This window comes from Pteropus vampyrus, unplaced genomic scaffold (assembly GCF_000151845.1).
Source record: "Pteropus vampyrus isolate Shadow unplaced genomic scaffold, Pvam_2.0 Scaffold117, whole genome shotgun sequence".
Taxonomy (NCBI): domain Eukaryota; kingdom Metazoa; phylum Chordata; class Mammalia; order Chiroptera; family Pteropodidae; genus Pteropus; species Pteropus vampyrus.
In genome coordinates, this window is record NW_011888898.1 from 24,544 (window position 1) to 34,329 (window position 9,786).

Below are 9,786 nucleotides of genomic sequence, written 5' to 3' on the forward strand. Positions count from 1 at the left end.
TAGAACAAGGCTTGAAGCCAGCCCATGCTCCACAAATGTTTGTTGCATCAACGAGCGATGACAGCACAGCGGAGAACGCAGCGGAGAAGTGATGGAGGCCATGGATCAAAACTCAGGACTCTCCATCTCCTAGCAGCTATGGTCACTACAGCGATTCTCTCTGTTCGGACCCCTTTGAAAACTGAAGTCTCAACTCTGCTTTTCTCACATGAATAGAATTTAATTAAACTAATGACGTCTAACTTCCAATATCTCCAGCTAGTCTACTAACTAACCTTTTCCTGGCAGTTCAAATAGCTCTACAATATGAGACCGCATTTACAATTATTCTGGCAAAAAGAGTTCATTAACAGTGTACTTCCCCAGACTTTTGGAGCTGCAATAGATCCACGCTGGCTGTCATTTTCATTAGAATACTCCAATATTTATATTTCGTAAGACTGAAAAAAATGCTGCTAATGGGGTAGAGAGGAAGGTATCATTTTCTTACTAAACAATGTTCATATGACTAAGTACTCAGATTGTGGTAAAAAAAAAAGGAAAGGGGCAACCCTTAAATCCTTTCCACAGGGACAAAGGAATGTATTTTTTGTGATAACGTTGCTGCAACTCAAGGCAGCTTAGTGGGTCACAGATTTCACCTGTGAACGTCAGATTTACAAGGCGATGCGCCCAGCCAGGAGAGATGCTATGACACATTGATAAACAAGCTAAAATAATACCATTTGCGCTGCAGCATTTGTACACTGGCAGCCTACAGATTATTTCCCAAATTACCTTCGGTAAATCCATTAGCCTGGTAGGAAATGGTCTCGGGATGCTGAATTCTGGTTTCGTCTGATTCCAGTTAGTAACGTGTAATGGAAGGTTTTCCACACTGAAGTTGAAAGAGGACAGTCTCATCTCTGATTCTGACCGGAAGGCTGACATTTAAATCCGTCACCGGCTTTGCGGCTTCACCCTAATTGCAAATTTTCTTGTGCTTTATGTCTTAATTGCATATTTAATCATAGAGATTGCAAACTTCTCATGACAAGGCAGACAGAACAATTGGAACACACTCAAGGTGTCCAAGAGGGACAAACAGCAATTCAGCATCTCTTTGGAAATGCAGAGAAGATGAAAACCTGAAACCAATAAAGAAAATAAAGGAGCAAAGGTATTTGGGTCCCCTCCACCTTGCGTTGTGATTGCTACCATTTTTCTGCATTTCATCTTATCAAGAGGAACCTAAAGCAACTTCATACTAAAGTTACACATGAATGAAATTAAAGTCGGGGAAAAGTCGTTTAAACAGAAGGCCATTTATTTCATCCGTCTTTTCTCAGCAGGCAAATTTACTAAAGTTTATAACCACCTAGAAAAAGAATCAGATTTTTAATGATGTTTTTTTAAAAAAAAAAAAATAAAAAGTCCCTCAAACTTCAAGAATCTTCTCTCTCAACTCTCCGAACCTAATCTTCTAAAATGTCCCAAGCTTACAGGAGACCTGAGCTGAGGCCAAAACAAAAGAGCCGAACACAGAATTTTCCTTTAAGCCATAATTAAGCGAGACAATTGCATTTCTCTTAACTTATGTTTATTTATTTACTCTTTCAACAGACATTTATTGAGTTTCTGTTTACCAAGTGCTAAAGATAGAGCAGTTAACAACACAGATCAAAACCTCCACCTTTGTAAAACTTACATTTTAGAAAGAGTTAGACAATGAACATTATTAATGAATAAATAAATCTTAGAAGGTGCCAAGTGCTATAGAAAGAGAGAGGGGGAGGGAGAGAGAGAGAGACAGAGAGAGAGAGAGACAGAGAGAGAGAAAGGAAGAAAAAGAAAGAGATAAAAGAAGGAATGAATGAAAGAAGGAACAAATGAAAAGAAAATAAGTATAAGAAAGCCATAGAAGGGGGCTGAGAATCTCAAGGGCAAAAGCCAGGGTGCGGTTTGTAACGGGTGGTGAGGTATCTATTGCTGCATAACAAATTACCCCCCAAACTCGGCAGCTTAAGGAACAAGCACACATTACTCCTCGCAGTGTCTGAGAGTTAGGAACCCACAAGCAGCTTTGCCGAATGCTTACGGCTCAGGATCTCTCACAAGGCACTGTCAAGCTGTCCGAGGGGCTGCCGTCATCTCAAGGCTCAAAGAGGACCAGAAAAAACTGCTTCCAAGATCACGCACAGTTTTGATTTGGCCTCAGTTATTTGCTGGCTCCTGGCCAGAGAATTTGTACCCTGGGATTATTTTTTGGTTTCTTTCATGCTATCCTCTTCAGTAACTGATTCGTAACGTAAAGGCGAACTCTCCTGGTGGACTACAGCACGCGCATTCAGGGAGGTTGACTAAGGCTTGGACAGTAGCCCAGGATCACAGCCCAAACCAAGAACGGCAGGCACTGCCATCTGTTGAGGGCTCACCATTGCCTGAAAACTGTGCCGAGACGCGTGTTAGCTCTAGTGAATTTGGTCACAGAAACCTCTAGGAAGAGGAATTATTTTATTTCATAGTTGAGCGAACTGAGATTTAAAGATGTAAAGTTTCGCCCCACGTCAGATGGCTCATAAATGTTGGCACTGGAACTTCAAAACAATTTTATAATACCTCTTTAAAAGAAATGTACCTCATTTTTTCCTTAAGTAATTCACCCCAACTGAGCCATCTAACCGACCAATAATCGAAATAAAAACGAACAACAAAATAAAATTCCCACGATTAATACATACACATATAAGAAATATACGAATACATATATACACATATATATGCATGTGACATCAGCAGACACTCAAAGAGGTGAAGCAAGACATTAGAATCCCTGGGAGATGTCAAAAGTCCTGCAACAAGAATTTTCAATTAAAAAGGCTCGAGCTTAAAAGAAATTGAACTCATAATTCATTGTGAGAGAAGAGATATGAAACCTCGTAGCATTTTTAAAGAACACTTTTTGAGTGACAAGTACCACTTAAAGGATCTTATCAACAATAAATTATTCTTGTTGATGATTAAACCTGCCTTTTCTAAATAGCTGGCTGGGGCACGGTACCCATGTCAGGTAACTGATTTCATTGTGAAATTTATCTGGGCTCAATGCGGAAAAAGGGGAACATCTTATTTCTATTCTTTAATGATCCTTCTCCATAAATCTCACAGCTCTGCCCAGTTCCACCGTCCTGACTCACGAGAGAATCAATAACTCCCACTGTACATATGATGCTTAGATAACAAAGGCTCCAGATAAATAAGTAGTTTCAAGCTCCTGAAGCAACTTTTCCTTTAAATCATTTTTTTAATCGTTACCAATTAAAGATACAATTTATGTCAGTGCAAGGATAGCAATAGAAAGCCTTTAACTCGTCAGGAAGGCAGTGCCAAGAATCACATGCCACACTTGTGTCAATCAACAGGCCACTTGGTAGTCTCTGGACATCAATGATACAACAAGCACTTAGCCCTGATCCCGTCAGCAACAACGAGAAGTAAGAGATTAAATTAAGTTGGCATAATGCAAAGAGTACAATGTTTGTCACCTGAAAGAGCTGGCTTCCCTTCCCGTCCAGCCATTTCCTAGTTGTGTGTAGCTTTAGTAAATAACTATATTTCTCTTTGATTTGATTTGTTTATATGTAAAACAGTATTAATATAAGCTGCCTTACAGGATATTTGCAAGGATTAGAAATAAGAGAAAGAGACAGACGGACCATAAACATGCTCCAGAAAGGCTGCCACAGCCAGTCACGGTCTTCACTGTAGCCACCAGCATCTCACATTTGGATGTTCCTCATACTTTTTTTTGTGTACCAGCCCTGTGCAGGGGAACACGCTAGACAGTGGAGACAGTGAACAAGGCAGATAACATCTTATATTCCAGTAAGAACAAAGCTTCTATTCTAGGAAGAAGATCTTGCATTCCACAGACAGATGTCAGCTGGAGTCCCTTGCCCTGAGCCACTTAAAATAGTGAAACTAGGAAATAATAAGCAAAAAAAAAAAAAAAAAAATCAGAGTGATAAATAAATGAGACCAAGAGAACAAAGAGGAACATGAGGCGTCTCATGATGCAGGTGGAGCTGCACTGAAGCGGGGTGGTAAGGTCAAGGTTGTTCGTTTATTATGCTTCACAGTCCAAATGAACTTTGCATATATGTTATTTTGTGTACTGTATCAAAGAGACATTTGGCAGACTGCCTGGCACATATTGACAGCCAATAAATTATATCACCATACTTGAGAAGTAAACAGTCTCTCTCTCTCTCTCTCTCTTTCTCTCTCTCTCTCTCTCTGTAAATATATATATGCATATATGTGTGTGTCTCTCTCTCTGTATATATATATATGCATATATATATATGCATATATGTGTGTGTGTGTGTACGCACACACACACACACACACACAGCATTTTGCAATGTATGGTGAAGTTAACTCTTTAAGGAGGTATAAAGAGAAAACAATTTTTCCCTCATAATCACTCCTTTCCTTTGAATGGTTAAATTCAGCCTTCTAAGTCCCTTAACAGTTTTGCATAGATTCACAAATTCTTGGCCACTTTGGCTACCACAACTCAGTCCAGTGCAATTTAAAACCTCAATCTCATATTCAATTTCGAGTTCACCTCTCTGAGTACATGCTAGACTTATGGACAGTGCCTCCCACAATGCGGAGAAGGGCGTGGACAGTTCTTGGCACACACCGCCCAGTCCCCCTCTCTTTGGCTGTAATACTCCTCGTGCAGGAGGCTGAGATAAGAATTAGAAAGAAGGGTAATGTCTTGTTTCTGAGCTGGCGGGGTCCCCACTTCCTCCTCGGTGGTTGTTGCTGCCTCTCTGACATCCTTTACTGTCTGCCTTCTCTGTGGCAGCATTCAAATGCTCCCTTTTGTGGGTCACAGGTCTGGGTGTTTTGCCGGGGTCAGTGGGGTCTTCCCATGACATGTATTGTACCTACCACTTCCCACAGTGTTTTGTCTAGTCCTGGTAGGAACGTCCAAGTAAAAAAGTGCCAATCGGGCTTCATAACTACTTAAGGGACTTAGGAGAACCCCCGTACCTGGAGTAACACACACCTGAAGTAAAGACCACCCCAGCCTCAGCCCATGAGTTTCTTCCAATCTCTTCATTACCTTCTTTAGGTAAACAGAGGTATAAAACAAAAATTACTGCCTGAGCCACATCCAACCAGGAAATAAAACAATGGATTGTTCTTATAGGTGCACCCCTACCGTTAATGATTCCCTAGAGGAATTCGCTTGTTTGGGTCAGGGAAAAAATATGATGGCATGTAGGCAAAAACGATAGGGAAATAGGAAAGCCAGCTTTCATTTCTGTCAAATAGGAGATGACAAAGTTGTCTTCCTGGTGGAAGCGATATATGTAACAAAAGAGACGTTGTACAGAAAATGCTCGGTAAATTGCTCGTGTATAGTGAACTGCGAATGATGATGAAAACCATGATGGCGGTGGTGATGGTGGTGGCGGTGATGGTGGCGATGATGATGATGCTGGTGATGATGGTGATAACAATGGGATGGTGTAATGGTGGTGGTGGTGATGGTGGTGATGATGCTGCTGCTGGTGATGATGAGAGTGATAACGATGATGCTGGTGATGATGGTGATAACGATGGGATGGTGTAATGGTGGTAGTGGTGATGGCGATGATGGTGGTGATGATGATGATGCTGGTGATGATGGTGATAACGATGGGATGGTGCAATGGTGGTGGTGGTGATGGTGGTGGTGGTGATGGTGATGATGGTGGTGATGATGATGATGCTGGTGATGATGGTGATAACGATGGGATGGTGTAATGGTGGTGGTGGTGATGGTGGTGGTGGTGGTGACGGTGACGATGGTGGTAATGATGATGATGTTGGTGATGATGGTGATAACGATGGGATGGTGTTAATGGTGATGCTGGTGGTGACAGTGATGATGCTGGTGATGACGGTGATGATGCTGGTGATGATGAGACTAATGATGATTTAAATAAAAAAGCTTAAATTCAACTCTGTTCTCTTCAAATAGCTGCGGATCACAGCTCGAAGCAGAAGCGAGGCGAATGTTGCTCTCGTCCCGTGCTACTCCGGTAACTACGGCTCCCAGCGGCACGTCCCCCACGCTCCTCCCTCACCGCTGCAATCTCACTTACTACACATCGGGGTTCGCTTCAAATTTGGGGATTGCAAGTAGAGTTCGATAAATGAAAAGGGAGAATGACAATGAAAAGGTCAACATAAATTAAGGGGAAAATACCAGAAGGGGAAGAGAAAGAGGTTTGTTGTGGATGATCTCGCCGTCCGCTGGGTTCGGGACCTCGCGTGGAAGGAAACCCAGCTGAGTTTAACCACATCGTACTAGCAAATGTTCCAACTGATCGAAAACAAGGAGAGAACCCACTCTTCATGCACCTCTTTCAGCAACTGGCCGCTTGTTGTGATTAAATAAATAAAATGAGGTGAAATAAAAACTCATGTGTCCCTTTTTATCCTAAAAGCAATCTTTCCCTTTTGGCAAAACGGTATATTCAATTATCTCATTCAATAGATAAAAATGATTTCCACCTTGAAAATAAATATTTGCTTCTTAAGATCACATTACTGAAAATCAAATTACATGCTTGTTTTTATTATTAACGAGAATCAGTTCCAAAGCCCTTTATGCATTGCACCTGTCACTCTCCGTACCCCACAATCAAATTTCCCTTTAAATCTCATCAAATAACTCCCAAAGTCATTGAAGAGGCAATAAACGAGGTTATGACACAGTGTTCACAGAGAGCTAAATGTCTTTCATATATCTTTAAGTGGTTATTAATCTCTGAATTAGTTTAGAATGCATTAACCTTCAAGGTAAATTAGATCAATCAGGAAAATGACTCACAGGATCAGGACTGTATTTTTTGACGTTGTTGTTTTCACATCCAGTCTTGCGCCAAGACAGAGCTGAGGCAGTAGCCACCATGAACTACGGGGGCTGCGTGTTACGGTGGGGAGGGGCTATTTCTCCCTGAAATGTCGCTCACCTAGACAGGGAGACAGAAAGAGGGCACATGAACATACATAATATCATCACCTCAGTATAGGCAAGATGGCTGGACTGTTGCCATGGGAGGGGTGGGCAGCTTATCTAGTCCCCTGTTCCCTCTGTTAGTATCATTTTAGAGTCCTCTGCCCCACAATTGCAGGACAGAAGAAAACAGGAAGTGACACCTTTAAAAAAAATCAAATTGCTCTTTACCTGAAGCAAGTGAATCTGCAGTCTTCAGTCTTTTCTGAGAGAGAGAGAGAGAGAGAGAGAGAGAGAGAGAGAGAACACCATCTCAAGAAAGTAATTAGAACTGTAGAAAAATGGTAGAAACGTGTGACATTTACTTTTCTCTACAATACGAGCCTAATGATGGTGATAATCATTTTAATAATTATTCAGTCTTGAGTTGATATGGTTGGTGCTTTGGCTCATCGTAACTCGGGATTCTCCTTTACGGTGCTCAGTGAATAAAAAAGATACAGAAAGCAAAACCAGGGCTTGGGGAGAGGACCCCCAAGTTCTCAACAATGCGAACGACACATCTTGGAGAGATCAGGGATCTAGCCTGACATCTGGACGGTGTGCTTCTCTTGGGATCTTACAGCTACATGTCATTGTGACTGCAACAGATTTAGCCTAAACGAATACTATTGTCAGGTGCCATTTACATATTGTATGGGCACCAAACATCTCAACTTAAATCCACACTGAGAAGAATATTCCAATGTGCTTTTCCAATTTTTTTTTTCTCTTTTTTTCTAAAATCCCCATAGAGAGAAATAAAATATCAAGGAGGGGGGTAGAAAAAAAAACTGCTGGAAGGAGATTTGTGGATGATTTTCAGAAGAGGAAAAAAAAAAAAAAACTTTGGTCAGTGCTTCAAAGGATCATGTGGAATTATCCATTAACCCTTCCAAAAGGCATAAAACACTGGTAAAATAAGCTTCAGGTTTGTGAAGTTACATTACTTTTGGAAACTTAAATTTTCGGAAAGGTGATCTGTCAATGCACGGGATAGTACTGACCCACAAATGAGAACTATTACTGACATTAGTGTATAGCCGCCAAAAAAGAAAAGAAGTTTTAAAAAGAAAAAGAGAATCAAAGTTAAATGAATGAAGACCAAGAGATATTCGAGAGAACTGGCACTTCTTGCACGCTATGCCGATCAGGCTGAAAGAATCATATAATTACAACATCCAATACAGAAGAAGGCCGGGAGATAAATCGTGAGTGGGCCTTTCATTAATCTCTTCATGAAATGTTTCTTTTTCTTTTGTAAAAAGGAAGCAGCAGTTCACAAAAACGAGAGAGCAATTCAAACAGCCGCATCTTAGATAAAGCTTCGCTTTCTAGAAGATTCAAATATCCCATTCTTTTCTTTTCTCCCCGTTCTCAAATTAGAGGAAATGACGAACTGGGGGCCTTGCCTTATTTAACAGAGTATAAGACAAATAATCTTTTCACGGTCTTGTTTCCAATATACATACAGTGACCGACAGAGCATATTGTAACTAAAAATAAAAAGGACATTTACTGGAAATATCATGTTTTAATTGAAGGGATGTTAAATATAATGATATTATTTCAGATCGTACTCTTTAGGCGAAATTTCATGCTCCTCTTTGTTGTCCGTTTTCACGTTTGAGCTGATCGAAGCTGTTTTACATTTGCTTTTATCCAAAAATAACTGTCACTATTTCATATTCAAAATGGAGGTGTGTGTTGTAATATTAGTAAACCGGTGCCGCCAGATTCTTTCCTACGACTGCCGAATTTCTCAAGTTTCTGCACATCTTTTGGCAGCTTTTGTTCCAGACTGTCTTTTCAAGGATGTTTATATATCAAAAGGTCTTAGAAGACAGAGATAGTAGCTCCCTGGGGCAGAGAGCAGATTTGTTTCTTGACCAGGATAATAAAGATAATTTCTCCCTCTGGGCCATCGTTGGACGTGTTTGCTCGCAGCCCCCTTTAAAAGATTGGGGTTTTATGCTAAGTGAAAGAGGTCAGACAGAGAAGGGCAAATACTATAGGATTTCGTTTATATGCGGAATCTAAAGGACAATATAAACAAAATAGAAACCGACTCACAGACACAGAGAATAAACTGACGGTTGCCAGGTAGGAGGAGGTAGGGGGCTGGGTGGAGAAGGTGGAGGGAGAAAGGAAGACAATTGGTAGCTACAAAATAGACATAGAGAAGTAAAGTACAGCATAGGGAATATTGTCGATAATATTGTAATAACTATGTGTGGTACCAGGTGGGTCCTAGACTAACAGGGGGATCACTTTGTAAAGTATATAAATGTTTAACCGCTACACTGTACACGTGAAACAAATATAAAATAATATTGTCAAGTGTAATTTAAAAAGTTAATCGACTAACTAATTAACTAATTTAAAAGAATATATAAGAACAAAAGAGAGACACGATTGGGGTTTCTCAAGCTGGGGGGTAGTTGCTCAGCGGTGACACATACTCCCTGAACGTGTAGCACCCAGCTGGCCTTCTTCCCATCACTCCCACGGGACTTGGGGAGAGGGCCCTGATGTGACCACGAGGCTCACGCTGTCTGCTGTGCCTTGAGTCATCACGTCCTGTGTCTCTGACCCAAGAGTCTCGTGTCTTCTACCAGCATCTAAGAAACCGTGACAGGCTGCGCTGCTGGCTTGCAAACAGAATGAAATCTTGCTAACAGACGAAAACAGACTTTTTAGAGTTCTTGACAGAAATGAGACTTTTGCAGAAAATAAAAGCGAAGGGG